We start from the raw sequence: 17,043 nt of genomic DNA on the forward strand, positions 1-17,043 counted from the left end.
TCTATCTTAAAGCAACATAATATACATTTTTCTCAAGTGTACAGGGAACATTCTCCAAGATATGTCATATGTTAGGCCAGAAAACAAGTCAATAATTTTAAGAAGATTGAAAAAAATGTCATGCATCTTTTCTAACGACAGTGGTATGAAAATAGAAATCAATGACAAGAAGAAGCCTAGAAAATTCTCAAATACATGGAGATTAAACAAAATGCTCCTGAACAACTAATGGGTCAAAGAAGAAATGAAGAGAAACCAAAAAAATATCTTGAGACAAATGAAAATGGAAATACAACATATCAAATCTTATGGAATGCACCAAAAGTGGTTCTTAGAGAGAAATTCATAGTGATAAATGCCTATATTAAGAAACAAGAAAGATCTTAACCTAACTTTGCATCTTAAGGAACTAGAAAATTAAAAACTAAGCCCAAAGTTAGTAGTAGGAAGGCAATAACAAAGATCAGAACAAAAATGAATGAAACAGAGACCAGAAAGACAATAGAAAAGATCAATGAAACCAAAAGCTGGTTTTTTGAAATGATAAACAAAGTAGACAAACTTTTAGCTCAACTTTCCAAGAAAAAAGAGGAGTCAAAAAATAGATAAAATATGAAATAAAAAGAATTACAACTGATACCACAGAAATACAAAGGATCATAAGAGACTAGTATGAACAACTGTATGCCAAAAAATTGGAGAATCTAGAAGAAATGGATAAATTCCTAGAAACCTACAATCTACCAAGACTGAATCATTAAGAAATAGAAAATCTGAAGAGACCAATTACTAATAAGGAGATTCAATCAGTATCCAAAAACCACCCAACAGAAGTTCAGGCTTTTGTTCACTGGTTTCACTGATGAATTTGACCAAACACTTAAAGAATTGACACCAATCCTTCCCAAACTCTTCCAAATATATAGAAGAGGAGGAGACACTTTCAAATTTATTTTATGATGCCAGCTTTAGCCTGATACCAAAACCAGACATGAATTCTACAAGCAAATTACAAGCCAATATCCCTGATGAACACAGAGCAAAATTCCCCAACAAAATATGGTAAACCGGATTCAGCAATATATTAAAAATATCATATTTCATGATCAAGTGGGATTTACCCCAGGGATGCAAGAATGGTTCAACATCCGCAAGTCAGTGTGGGTACACCACATTAACAAAATAAAGGATAAAAATGATATGATCTCAATAGGTGTGGAAAAAGCATTTGAAAAAATTCAATATCCATTTATGGTAAGAGCTCTCAACAAAGTGAATATAGAGGGAAGTTACTGTTGGTTTGTAGCCTCAGGAGTTCCCCAGGTAAAATTCAAAACTAGCCCCCATACATAGAGGGTGAGGAGAAAACGAGGGAAAAGACAGACCAGATTGGTAGGTGCAGTTTTAATAAGCAAGGAAACTTACATACTATGCTTGTCTTGGGCAACCACAAGATGAGTAGACCTCCACACATGCCAGTTTGTATACAGGCCTTAAAGGGGTTTAGTCATATATACAGGCCAAATGGTCTCAACAACATATTACTCTCTCAAGGCTCCATTCTTGCAATGGATCCTGGTGCAGAAACAGTGGGCAGAAATAGTGAGCACTGTACACTTTAAGGATAGGGGAGGAAATAAGGAGCCTCCAATTGCCTGGGTCCAGCTCACAGGTCAACTGGCAGTCATGTCTTCTCAACAATCACTTCCAAAAGGTAACTCAATGTATTAAAGGTCACATATGACAAGCCCACAGTTAACATCATACTCAAATGGTGATAAGCTGAAAGATTCTCTAAGATCAGGAAAAAGACAAGAACACCCACTCTCACCACTTTTATTTAACATTGTATTGAAAGTCCTAGGCAAAGCAATTAGGCAAGAAGAAGAAATAAAAGGCATCTAAAATGGAAAGGAAGAAGTAAAGATGACATAATATTATATATATAAAACCCTAAAGACTCCACAAAAAAATTTATAAATGCAGGAAACTTGCAAGATACAAAACCAATATACAAATACAGTTGCATTTCTATACACTAACAAAGAACTATCAGAAAAAAATAAAGAAAATAATCCCATTTACAGCTGCAAGAAAGAAAAAAAAAAACAAGGAATAAATTTAACCAAGGAGATGAGAGACCTGTACCCTGAAAACTGTAAGACGCTGATGAAAACAATTGAAGAAGACACAAATAGAATTGTATACCATGCACATGGATTGGAAGAATATTGTTAAAACGTTCATGCTACCCAGAGCAACCTACAGAGTTAATGCAATCCCTACCAAAGTTCCAATGGCATTTTTTAAAACAGGAATAGAACAAACAATTCTAAAATTTATATGGAAACATCAAAGACCCCAAATAGCCACAGTAATCTTGAGCAAGAAGAACAAAGCTGGAGGTATCACACTTCCTGATTTCACATTTTATTACAAAGCTATAGTAATCAAAATAGTATAGTTTGCATAAAAATGAACACATAGATCGATCAAACAAAATTCAGAGCCCAGGCATAAATCTATGTATATATGTTCAATTAATTTATGACAAAGGATCCAAGAATATAAAATGGGGGGGAGGGGAGAATAGTCTCTTAAATAAATGGTGTTGAGAAAACCAGACAGCCACATGCAAAAGGATGAAGCTGAACCACTCTCTTATACCAAATACACAAAAATTAACTTAAAATTGGTTAAAGATTGACTGTAAGACCTGAAACCATAAAACCCCTAGAAGAAAGCAAAGGGCGTAAGCTCCTTAACAGCAGTCTTGGCAACGATTTTTTGGATTTCACACTAAAAGCAAAGGCAACAAAAAACAAACAAGTGGGACTACATCAAATTTAAAAGTTTCTGGGGATAATGTTAACAGCATGGCAGCATAAGATGTTCTTCTTTCTTAAACCACTAATTAGATATCCATCCATGAACAAAGGTGCCTTGGTGGAGGGTGTGGGACACAGTACCTACCAAAGGCCAAGGACCCAGGAGGACTCTTACCTACTGGTGCATTCAAAAATATGCAGAACGATCTCAGGAGAGGCTGAGTGAGTGAATCTGCCCCACGCTCTCTCACTGTGGTGGTGGCTGGGATGGCGGGGCGGGGGGTGGTGTGGAATACCATAGTATGCTGACCTGGGAAGATATCCACAGGCAAAAGAGAATTTGTAGAAGTCCAGCCTGCCTGAGGAGAGAGTCCAGCTCACTACTGGAGCGGGAAGGTTACAGATGTGGACATCGTGGAGGGGAGGAACCTCTGCCCAAGCCCTCCTCCTCAAGGCTGGCACCATAGAGGGATAACTGTCTGGCAATCGTGGTGACCTCTCCCATGAAGGTGGTGCAAAGTGGACAGTGAATGCTCAGCTATCTCAGTTGTGTGGGTCATGGAAGAAGAAACCCACTTCTCTCCAGTAGCACCCAGAGTACTGAGGTGGGACCTCCATAACTGGAGGCAGTGAGGGCAAAGGGTAAGAAACTGAGAAGAATGTCAAGGGGACATAGTTCCTCCTGCTGCTTCAGAACTTCAGCATGAAGTTCACCTGTAAGCTCTGGGAGTACCCCAACCTGAAGATCTCCCCACTGGGTCCATGGGTGCCCCCAACACCCTGAGTGATAAACTTATACCTCCACCCACTCTGTGGCCAGACCCGTGTGCATGCGCCTGAGTGATGCAGTGAGAGTAGGTCCAGTAACCCGAATGCTCTCAGAAGAATAGACCATTTGGGGGCTAGTGAGAAAACACAAACTGGAGCTATAGTGCCACCTCCTGGAAAACAAAAGAGAGGTTTCCAACAGCCAGCCTGGTGACTTTTAAGAACAAGAAAAAATGTAAAACACGTAAGAATTCTGCCACAAGAAGGAGCAAGAAAAGTGGGGCAGGTCTACCCATTCAAAGTCTGAGGAAACCCCAGATATAGCAACACCAATGAACGGTACCCCATCTGAAGGCAATCAATAAAGATTTGAGGAGGTATTCGCTACTTCAAATCTGAAATCAGCAATGCTAAACTACAAGGAATAAAAATATCAAGGAAATGTCTTATCCCCAAAGATATCAATAATTCTGCAACAACCAAGCTCAAAGGAATGAAATATCGTCATCTAGTTGATACAGAATTCCAAATAGCTGTTTTGAAGAAACTCAATGAGCTATAAGAAACCTCAGAATGACAACTTAATAAAATCTATATAAAAAAAAAAAAAACCCTCAAAATTAGTTCTTTACCAGAAAGATAGAAAATTTTTAAAAAGGAACCAAACAGAAATTGTGGAGTTGAATACTTCAATGAATGAGATACAAAATGCAATATAGAACATCTGTAGCAGAGTAGAGCAGATGGATGATGGAATAAGGGACTTAGAGGACAACAATTTTTAAATAACACCAAACAGAAAAAAGAAGAGAAGACATTTTTTAAAAGCCTGCATAATCTATGGGAATTTATACAAAATAAATAAGAATAATTGGGGTTCCAGAAGAAGAGAAGAAAGAGAGTGTAGATAGCTTATTTAGAGGATAATAGCTGAGAATTTCCCAAACCTGGGGAAAGACTTGAACATACAAGTTCATGAAGCTAATAGATCACCCTATTATCTCAATAACAAAGACCTTCTCCAAGACACATTTTAGTGAAACTGTCAAAAATCAAAGATAAGGACTTCCCTGATGGCACAGTGGTTAAGAATCCTCCTGCAAATGCAAGGGACATGGGTTCAATCCTTGGTCCAGGAAGATCCCACATACCATGGAGCAACTAAGCCCATGCACCACAACTACTAAGCCCACATGCTACAACTACTGAAGCCACCCCAATGAGAAGCAGGTGCACTGCAACGAAGAGTAGCCTCCAGTTGCCACAACTAGAGAAAGCCTGTGTGCAGCAACGAAGACCCAACGCAGCAAATAAATAAATAAATAAATGTATGTTAAAAGAAATAAAAGATAAAAAAGAATCCTAATGGCAGCCAGGGGGAGAAAAGAGTGTAACGCGTGCGCGTGCGCGCGCGCGCGCACACACACACACACACACACACACACACACACACACACACACACAGAAAAACCCATTGGGCTATCAACGAATTTCTCAGCAGAAATCTTACAGGCAAGGAGAGAAAGAAATAACATATCCAAAGTGTTGAAAGAAAAAACTTCCAGTCAAAAATGCTCTATCTGGCAAAGTTATCCCTCAGATATGAAGGAGAAATAGACTTTCCCAGACAAACGAAAGCTGAGGGAGTTCACCACTAGACCTGCCTTGCAAGAAATACTGAAGGAGTTCTTCAGGCTGAAATGAAAAATCAGTAACATTAAAATAGGAAAGACTACAATACATTGGTAAAGGTAAAAATACACAGATTTACAAAACTCTAATTCTATAATAGGATGGTTAACCATTTAAATTAAAATGTTAACCACTTAACTATAAGTTAAAGGAAAAGAGTATTAAAAATAATTATATCTACTATAACTCATTAATAAAATATAACATAAAAAGAGACAATTGTGACATCAAAAATATAAAATGGGGGAGTAAAAGGGTATAACCTTTGTATCATCTTTGTAGGTGATCAAAGATAAATTGCTATCATCAGAAAATGAACTGTTTTATCTAAAAGATCTTTTGTGTAAGCCTCATATTAACCACAAAGCAAAAATCTAGGTAAATTCACAAAATGAAAAAGGTGATGGGGGAGAAGAGAACAGAATATACCATCATGAAAAATCACCAACTTAACAAAGGTAGGCAGAAACAGAGGGAAAAAGAAACAACAGAAATACAAAACAGGGACTGCCCTGGTGGTGCAGTGGTTAAGAATCCACCTGCCAATGCAGGGGACATGGGTTCAATACCTAGTCTGGGAAGCTCCTACATGCTGTGGAGCAACAAAGCCCGAGCACCACAACTACTGAGGCTGCATGCTGCAGCTACTGAAGCCCACGTGCCTAGAGCCCATGCTCTAAAACAAGAGAAGCCACGGCAATGAGAAGTCTGTGCACCGCAACAAAGAGTAGCCCCCAGTCTCCACAACTAGAGAAAGCCCTCATGCAGCAATGAAGACCCAATGCAGCCAAAAATAATAAACAGTAATACAAAACAACCAGGATACAATCAATAAAATCTCACTAGTAAGTCCTTACATATAAATAATTACTCTAAATATAAGTGGAATTAAATTCACCAATCAAAAGACACAGATAGCTAGGTGGATTAAAAAAACAAATAAACAAGACCCAACTATATACTACCTACAAGAGACTCACGTCAGCTTTAAGGACACACATAGGCTCAAAGTAAAGGAATGAATGAAGATATTCCATGCAAGTAGAAACCAAAAGAAAGTGGGATTACTATACTTATATCAGACAAAATAGACATTTATCCAAAAGTAATAAAAGACAAAGGAGGTCATTACATAATGATAAAGGGGTCAATTCATCAAGATGATATGTGACATTAATCAGCTCCTCAAACAAGGAGCTTTGCCAGTCCTGGAGACTAGTCTGCCCCGACTCATGCAGAACAGCTGAGTCAAAGCCCTGCCTGTTGCTGAGTGTAGCTCCTAGCTCCACCTGACCAAAAAGGTTGGCAAGAACACCCAGAAATTGTGTATCCCAGCAATGCTTGAGAAGAGAGTATGGCAGGCAGAGCTGAGAGTCTTCAGAGCACAGCAAATGGCCCCCATCAGGCAGTGAACTTGGGGCATGAGTCAGCTTGAGTCAAAACTACAAAGAGCTTTGCTTCCTTGAAGCTGTTAGACCCACTTTTTCCAGGCATGGAAACTAATTCATAGCCCTGCCCGTTGCTAAATACAGCTTTCTCAGCCCACCTGACCAAGGAACCTAATCAGAGCACATGGAAAGCTGCATAGCCCATCCAACAGCCCTGCTTACAGTGTCACATGAACAGAAAGCACAGCCCATGACTTTCCCTGTTTGCAGAACAAAACTAGTGACCTAGTCTGGCCAGGGAATTCAATGCACAGTCTTGCCTAATTTCGGCCCCAATGAGTTGTACAAGCCCTGGGCCCTGTCCTGCTGCCCTGCCAGGGCAGGGAAGTTAATTCATAGTCCTATCTACTGCTGAGTATAGTACCCAGTCCCAACTATCTATTAAGTATGACCAGAGAACCCTGGCAACTGCAGAGCCCATCCTACAGCCTTGCTTGGGTAGGGAACCAAGCCAGCAGTCCTATCCAACTGCTCTCAGCCAGAGATACCCCCTCTCACTTCAGAGTTCAGACAAAAGCCTCACCCAAAAATAGTCCTAGAGAGTAATCCCCACCTGCGAAAGGATGTTACTAGCAGACATGTCCAGCAATTAAAACTCAGCTGACGGGTAGACCAAAGTGAACCTGTAAGATCTGGAAGAGGAGACCACTTACTCAAATGCACAGATACCAACATAAGGAATCAAAGATAGTGAAAAAAATCAGGTAAACATGACACCACCAAAGGAAACTAATAAACCTCTAATAACTGACCGTAAAGAAATGGAGATCTACAAACTCTCAGACAAAGAATTCAGAATAATATTCCCCGGCCATAGAAATGAACAAAATTGAGTCATCTGGAGAGACATGGATGGACCTAGAGACTGTTATACAAAGTGAAGTCAGTCTGAAAGAGAAAAACAGGGGACTTCCCTGGTGGTGTAGTGGTTAAGAATCCGCCTGCCAGTGCAGGGGACATGGGTTTGATCCTTGGTCCTGGAAGATACTGCATGCCGCAGAGCAACTAAGCCCGTGTGCCACAACTACTGAGTCTGCACTCTAGAGCACTCAAGCCACAACTTCTGAGCCTGCAAGCCACACCTACTGAAGCCCGCGTGCCTGGAGCCCATGCTCCTCAACAAGAGAAGCCACTGCAATGAGAACCCCGTGCACTACAACAAAGAGTAGCCCCTGTTCACTGCAGCTAGAGGAAGCCCACATGCAGCAATGAAGACCCAATGCAGCCAAAACCAAAAAGAAAATTAAAAAAAAAAAGAGTAGGATGGCATATAAGGACATCCTTCACTTCAGATAGTTTAAAAAAAAAGAGAGAAAAGCAAATATCGTATATTAACGCATATATGTGGAATCTAGAAAAATGGTATAGATGATCCTATTTGCAAAGCAGAAAGAGAGACACAGATGTAGAGAACAAATGTATGGATACCAAGGGGGAAAAGGGGGGTGGGAGGAATTAGGATATTGGGATTGACACCTATACACTATTGATACTATGTATAAAATAGATAACTAATGAGAACATACTGTATAGCACAGGGAACTGCGGCCACCTGAATGGGAAGGAAGTCCAAAAGGGAGGGTATATTTGTATATGTATGGGTGATTCTTTTTGCTGTACAGTAGAAACTAACACAACAGTGTAAAGCAACTATACTCCAATAAAAATTAATTTAAAAAAAAGAATTCAGAATAATACTCTTAAAGAAGTTTAGTGAACTAAAGGCACACACAGACAACTAAAGAAATTAGGAAAACAATGCAAGAACAGAAGAAGTTCAACAAAGAAATAGAAACTGTAAAAAATGGAAATCCTAGAGCTGAAAAATAGGGAGCTTCAAAAGCAGATTCAACCATACAGAGGAAAGAATTAGTGACCTAGAAGACAGGAAATTTGAAATGATCAGTCAGAGAAGCAAAAAGAAAAAAGAATGAAGAGTGAAGAAAACCTGTGGGATTCATGGGAAACAATTTAAAAAACAATGTTTACATTATGAGAATCTCAGAAGAACAAAAATGGGACGGAAAGTGTATTTAAAGTAGTAACAGCTGAAAACTTCCCAAACCTGGGGAAAGAAATGAACATCCAAATCCATGAGGCCCAAAGGATCCCAAATAGATTGAACTTGAACCTGAATAGGGCTGCACAAAGACACATTGTAATTAGATTGCCAAAAGTAAAAGATGAAGAAATTCTCAGGTAGAAGGATCAAGATGGTGGAGTTAGAGAATATGGAGCTCACCTTCCCCTACAAACACATCAAAAATGCATCTACATATGGAACAATTCTCTTGGAAAACTAAATGGAAACTGGCAGAACTCCTATACAACCAAGTCTGCAAGAAAGATTCCCATGTAATCAGATAGAATGGGGGGAAAAAAGCATCAGGTTGGGACACCTGGAAGGAAAAGAACAGGGCATCCCAGTCCTAGAGTCCTTCATGGAAGAGACAAACCCCCTTGCCTTCTGGGAGAACCACTAACACAGACAGAAGGACTGGAGAAGCGGATACTCTACTCATGAGGAGCGTGCATGGGTGCTCATTTGCCAATAGTCAGGGCTGAGAGAGCTCTGCACTAGCAGCTACCACCTCCCTGTGTTCCCAATCCAAGCTAGATGAAGATCCCAGCCCTGCTCACTCTACACCACAGATTGGGGTGGGATCTAGGGAAGCCAGGTCCTAAGAAAAGACCTAATTTAGCATCAAAGAGATAGCCAAGGGATCTGAGGGGTGCTCTGGAGAGGCAGTGGTGGCCATTGTTGGTGCATACTCAAACACACCACAGACTCAGACCAGATCACTGGCAGCAACACAGTCTGAGCCCCTGTGAGCAACACACCACAATCCCCACCCCCAGCCAAGTGAATGCTCTGACCCCACCCACTCTACACCACAGGTTGGCATTGGATCTGGGGCTTCCAGGTCCTGGGAGAAGACTCAATCTAGGGACACAGGAGCAGCCCAGGAGCCTGGGATGTGGTCCAGGTGGGGCAGCAGCAGCCAGTGTTGGCACTTGCTCAAAGAGTTACCCAGAAGCAGCCCAGAACTTTGATAGCAGTACAACCACTTCATTTCTTGTAGCCACAAACCCCGAACCCTGGCCCCAGCAGAGCAAATGTTCTGGTCCCACCCACTCCACACCACACCACAGCCTTGCACTAGATCTGGGATGACCACAACAGGGGAAAGGATGTGACCTTGAGCTGCATCTAAGTGGAACCACAGACATCTACACAGGCAGCACATCAGACCTCCACGAGCACAACAGTCTCACTTACTTCAGCACTCCTCTCCTTTGGACTAAAGGCCCCAATGCAGGGATAAGGAATAACACACACTTAAAGAGAACAGAGCCTGGCCAAGCCTGACCCTCAGGGCTTCTGCTCTAGCATCTGGGGAGCGGACATCATCTCTGACAGGGCAGTGACAGCCACAGAGCAGAGAGAAAGTCCTGCCTCACATCCTGCACAGGTTTTAGCTCTTCCAGTATCAACCACACCCCCTGTTAAAGTGACAGTAGCCAGCACACCCTGAGGAAAGATGTGGCTGGGGTCTACATCAAATGCAACCCTCACACCAAGGAAACTGGACACAGTCTACACAGGGACACTCCCACCTAAAAGCACCCCGTAAGGCCAAAATAGATAACAGTTTCACCTAAATTCATAGAAACAGAGTTTTTTTAAAAAGTGAAAAGGCAGAGGAACTACTCGCAATTGAAAAAGAGAAAACCCCTGAAAAAATAAATAATAAAACAGATAATTACCAGACACTGAGTTAAAAAACTTGGTAATACAAATGCTAACTGAACTAAGAAAGAGTATCGATATAAACACAGATCATTGTAACATGGAACTAGAAAGATAAACCAATCAAAAATGGATAATTTCAGCCCCACCCAGCAGCTGTACTACAGGCAAGCCCATGTCCACGCCACTCAGGATCTTTGTATTAACGAGACTGAGTGGGGGGAGAGATCAAGATGGCAGAGTAGTAGGACATGAAGCTCACATCCTCCCACAGGTACATCAAGAATACATTTACATGTGGAATGATTCTCACAGAATATCTACTGATTGCTGCCAGAAGACCCCCGATCTCTGAGAGGGCAAGAAAATCTCCACATAACCAGGTAGAAACACAACAAAAGAAAAAAGAAAAAAAAAAATTAAGAAAGGAATCAGGATGGGACCTGTGTTCCTGGGAGGGAGCTGTGAAAGAGGAAAGGTTCCTGCACCTGGGAAATCCTCTCACTTGTACCAGATCAGCCAGGACAGAGGGGAAGCTTTGGAGCTAGTTTGCAGCAGCTAAAATGGGGGGGAGGGGGGGGCAGGGGCAGAACTTGCACAGTCAGAGCCATCAGTCTGCACTCCCCAGCCTGAGATGCATGTCCATCTGTAGGCAGAGGTTGGGTGGGGAAGCTCAGGCTTTGAAGATCAGACCCAGGGAGAGGACTGGAGTGGGCTGCACAGAAACAGCCTGAAGGGGCTGGAGTCTGGTGTGACCACACCTAAGGGTGTATGCAGAGGAAGCCTGGGCCTCCTTAGAGGTGAGGTGCCATTGTGTAGACAGTGCACAAGAGGAGGGCCAGGACCTGCCATTATAGCCTTTTTCTCTGTGTGAGCTCTCAGGTGACAGGATATTGCCTACATGAGCTCCAGGTCTCAAGCCACTGTCTCCACCTTCCCAGACTCCAGGAGTAGCCATGAGTGGCTGCCGCCCCACCCAAGCTACAGGAGTGGTCTCAAGCCACTGCTGTCACCCCCCCCCCCCAAGCTACAGGGACAGTATCGAGCTGCCTCCACCCTCATCATGTGCTCCAGGGGTGCATGGGCTGCCACCACTGAGAATCCCACAACTGGGCACCAGCCACTACACCTGCACACCCCCTATCAAGGGGATAATGGCCAGCATATGCCAAGGAAAGAGGTGACAGGCATCCATTCCAAAAGTAGCCCTTACACCAGATATATTAAACCCACAGAAGCTACACAGGGACAACCCACATATAAATAGCCTTCCAAGACTACAGTAAGTGTTTCTCCTAAACTGACAGAATAATAGAAATATAAGTAAAATGAAGAAGCAGAGGAACCACTCCCAGTTAAAAGACCAAGAGAATTACCCTGAAAGAATAAACAATGAGACAGACCTCTTCAGTCTAATAAACACCAATTTCAAAAAGGTGATAATGAAAATACTAAAGGAATTAAGAAAGGCTGTCAACAGAAATGCAGAATACTGTAAAAAGAAACTAGAAACTAGAAAGAAGGCCAAGAAAAATTAGAAAACTCACTTGCAGAGATGAAAACAGAACTAAAGGCAATGAATTGCAGAATAAATAACAGAAGAATGAATAAGTGACCTGGGAGATACAATAATGGAAATCACCCAATCAGGACAACAGACATAAAGCCAAATGAAAAAAAAAAAAAAAGAAGAAGTATAAGAGACCTATGGGATAACATCAAGTGTGCCAATCTATGCATAATAGGATTTACAGAAGGGGAAGAAAGAGAAAGTGCTCAAAAATGTATTTGAAAAAATTATGGCTGAAAACTTTGCAAACCTAAAGAAGGAAATAGATATCCAGGTACAGGAAGCACAGAATGTCCCAAACAAGGTAAATCCAAACAGACCTATACCAAGACATACTATAATAAAAATGGCAAAAGTTAAAGATAAAGAGAGGATTCTAAAGGCAGCAAGAGAAAAACAAAGAGTTAATTACAAGGGAAGCCCCATAAGGCTATCAGCTGATTTCTCTACAGGAACATTGCAGGCCAGAAGGGAGTGGCAAGATATATTAAAAGTCCTGAAAGGGAAAAATCTGCAACCTAGGAAACTCTACCCAGCAAGGTTATAATTTAAAGTAGGAGAGAGAAATAATTTCTCAGACAGGCAAAAATTAAAAGAATACGGCAACACTAAACCTACATTAAAGGAAATATTGAAAGGTCTTTTCTAAGTAGAAAAGAAGTAAAACTATATAGGAAAGAGAAAATCACAATTGGAAAGCAAATCACCTAAATAAGCCAGCACACAGATTTTTAAAAAGTCAAAAAATTTCTGTGAAAGTGATAATAACCACAAGGAACAGCAATATGATAAAAATGAAGATGTAAAAGAGAATATCAAAATCATAAAATGTGGGGGAGGAGAGTAAGAAAATGTAGATTTTTTTCATTTCCTATGATGTGTTTGAGCCTATATGACTACCATTCTAAGGTAAGTAGATGTAGGATGGGGTTAACATACTTGAAAAGCAGGGTAACCACAAATCAAAAGCATACATAAAAATCAGACTCATAAAAATAAAAAAGAAGACAATGTAAGTATAATACAAAAGAGAATCATCAAACCATAAAAGGAAAAACAAAAAGGGACAAGGAAGAAATATAAAGGCAATGGAAAAACAAGGTTAAAATGGAAATACACATTCATCAATAATTACCTTAAATGTCAATGGACTAAATGCTCCAAACAAAAGACACAGAGTGGCAGATTGGATTAAAAAAGAAAAAGAAAAAAACAAAACCTAAGAGCCTACAATATGCTGCCTACAAGAGACCCACTTTAGGGCAAAGGACACACAGATTGAAAATGAGGGGGTGGAAAAAGATATTTCATGCAAACAGAAATGACAAGAAAACTGAGGTTGCAATACTCATATCAGTCAAAATAGACTTTAAAACAAAGCCTATAAAGAAAGATAAAGAAGGATGCTATATAATGATAAAAGAGCCAATACAAGAAGAGGATTTTATACTCATCAGCATATATGCACCTAATATAGGAGCACCCAAATACAGAAAACAAATACTAACAGACATAAAGGGAGAAATTGACAAAAATACAATAACACTAGGAGACCTTAACACTCCACTCACACCAATGGACAGATCTTCTAGACAGAAAATCAATAAGGCAACAGAGATCCTAAATGATAGAATAGAATAGTCAGACCTAGTGGATATATTCAGGACGTTACATGAAACAGAAAATACACATTCTTTTCAAGTGCACATGGAACATTCTCTAGGACTGACCACATTCTAGGGCACAAAACAAGGCTCAACAAATTTAAGAGTACAGAAATTATCTCAAGCATCTTTTCTGACCACAATGGCATGAAACTAGAAATCAAGCACAGAAAAAGAAATGATAAAAAAAGAAATACAGTTACATGGAGATTAAACAACATACTACTAAAAAAAAACCAGTGGGTCAACAATGAAATCAGAAAGCTAATTAAAACATACCTTGATACAAACAACAATGAAAACACAACTATACAAAATCTATGAGATTCAGCAAAAGCACTTCTTAGAGGAAGTTCATAGCAATACAGGTCTTCTTCAAAAACAAGAAAAATCTCAAACAACCTAACCTATCACTTAGAAGAATTAGAAAAAGAAGAACAAGTAAAAGCTAAAGTCAGCAGAAGGAAGAAAATAACAAAGACCAGAGAGGAATTAAATAAATTTGAGATTTAAAAAACAATAGAAAGAAATCAATAAAACCAAGAACTGGTTCTTGGAAAGAGTAAACAAGATTGACAAACCTCTGGCCAGGCTGACCAAGAAGAAAACTCAAACAAAATAAGAAATGGAAAAGGAAATATAACAACCAATAGTGCAGAAATCCAAAAAACCATAAGGGAATATTATGAACAATTATATGCCAACAAATTCAACAACCTAGAATAAACAAGTTTCTAGAAACATACAGCCCACCAAAATAGAATCAAGAAGAAACAGATAATTTGAACTGACCAATCATTTAAGGGAAGTAGAATCTATAATTTTAAAACTCCTCACAGGGCTGCTCTGGTAGCACAGTTGTTGAGAATCCACCTACCAATGCAGACGACACAGGTTCAAGCCCTGGTCTGGGAAGATCCCACATGCCATGGAGCAACTGGGCCTGTGTGCCACAACTACTGAGCCTACATTCTAGAGCCTGCAAGCCATAACTACTGAGCCCATGTGCTGCAACTACTGAAGGCTGCACTCCTAGAGCCCATGCTCCCCAACAAGAGAAGCCACTGCAATGAGAAGCCCATACACCACAACAAAGAGTAGCCTTCACTCTCTACAATTAGAGAAAGCCTGTGTGCAGCAACAAAGACCCAAAGCAACCAAAAATAAATAAGTAAATAATAAATCTTTAAAAGTTAAAACAAAATAAAACTCCCCACAAACAAAAGTCCAGGCCCAGATGGCTTTAAAGGAGATTTCTACCAAATATACAAGGAAGAACTTATACCAATCCTTCTCAAACTATTCTAAAAAATTGAAGAGAAGGGAACACTCCCAAAGACATTCTATGAAGCCACCCATCACCCTGATACCAAAACCAGACACAGACACAACCAAAAAAGAAAATTACAGAAAATTCATCTTTAATGAATATAAATGCAAAAATTCTCAACAAAATATTAGCAAACTGAATCCAACAACACACAGAAAAGATCATGCACGATGACCAAGTGGGATTCATCCCAAGTTCACAAGGATGGTTCAACATATGCAAATCAATCACCACATAAACAAAAGACAAAAACCACATGATCATCTCATTAGGTTCAGAAAATGCATTTGACAAAATTCAACATATATTCATGATAAAAACTCTTACCAATATGGGTATAGAGGGAGCACGTCTCAACATAATAATAAATATCAAATTCTAAAGGCAACGAGAAAAACAAAGAGTCAGAACTGATTTCTCTGCAGAAACTTTGCAGGCTAGAAGGGAGAGGCATGGTATATTCAAAATCCTGAAAGGGAAAAACATGCAACCTAGGAAACTCTACCCAGCAAGATTATAATTTAGAATAGAAGGACAGATAAAGAATTTCCAAGACAAGCAAAAACTAAAAGAGTTCATCAATACTAAACCTACCCTTAAAAAAAAGTTGAAATGCCTTCTCTAGACGGAAAAGCAAGAATCTACAGGAAAGAGAAGATCCCAATAAAAATGCAAATAAATAGTAAGGATTGTAGATCACTTAAACAAGAAAAGATGTAGATTTTTTTTAAATTGTAAAAGTGACTATAACTACAATAAACAGTAAAGAGATAAGCATGAAAATGTAAAATATGACATCAAAAACAAAATGTGGGGGAATATAAAAATATAGATCTTTCAGAATGTGCTTAAACTTAAATGATTATCAGTTTAAAGCAAGTAGATATAATTATGGGTCAATATATATGAACCCATGGCAACCACAAATCAAGAACCTATACTAGATACATAAAAACCTAAAAGAAAGGAACTCAAGCATACTACAAAATAATCAAAATACTATGGTGGGGGAGGAGAAAAAATTTTAAAAGAAATACAAAAACAACTGTTAAACAAGGAATAAAATGACAATAAGTACATACCCACCAATAATTACTTTAAATGTCAATGGACTAAATGCTCCAAAAGACATAGGGTGGCTGATTGGTTTTTTTGTTTGTTTGTTTGTTTTTGTTTTTAAAAAGACCCTTGAAAATGCTGCCTATAAGAGACTTATTTCAGCGTGGAAGCCACACAGACTGAACATGAAGGGATAGAAAAAATTATTTCATGCAAATGGAAATAAAGAGAAAGTGGGGGTAGAAATACTCAGACAAAATAGACTTTAAAACAAAGGCCATAAAGAAAAAGAAGAGCATTACATAATGATAAAGAGATCAATACAAGAAGAGGATATTACACTCATTAACACACACACCCAATACAGGAGCCCTTAAGTATGTAAAGCAAATACAAGCAGACATAAAGGGAGAAATTGACAATAATACAATAACAGTAGGAAACTTTAACACCCCACTGACATCAATAGACAGATCACAGAAAATCAGTAAGGCAACAGAGTTCCTAAAAGACACAATAGACCAGTTGGACTTAATATCTATAGGACACTACTCCAAAAAAGCAGAATACACATTCTTTTCAAGTGCATATGGAATGTTCTCCAGGATAGAGATCATAGATACTACATCACAAAACCAAGCCTTGTCAAATTTGAGAATAGAAATTATATCAAGTATCATTTCTCTTCACAACACTATGAAACTAGAAATGAATTAGAGAAAGAAAAATAAGTAAAGCACAAACGTGTAGAATAAACAACATACTAAAAAAAATAGGTCAATGATGAAATCAAAGAGAAAATAATACCTTAAAACAAATGAAAATGAAAACACAACTTTCAAAAATCTATGGGATGCAGCGAAAGCAGTTCTAAGAGGAGATTTCACAGTTATACAGGTCTTCTTCAAGAAACAAGAAAAATCTCAACCTACG

The sequence above is a fragment of the Hippopotamus amphibius genome, chromosome 2 (genome assembly GCF_030028045.1).
Source record: "Hippopotamus amphibius kiboko isolate mHipAmp2 chromosome 2, mHipAmp2.hap2, whole genome shotgun sequence".
Taxonomy (NCBI): Eukaryota; Metazoa; Chordata; class Mammalia; order Artiodactyla; family Hippopotamidae; genus Hippopotamus; species Hippopotamus amphibius.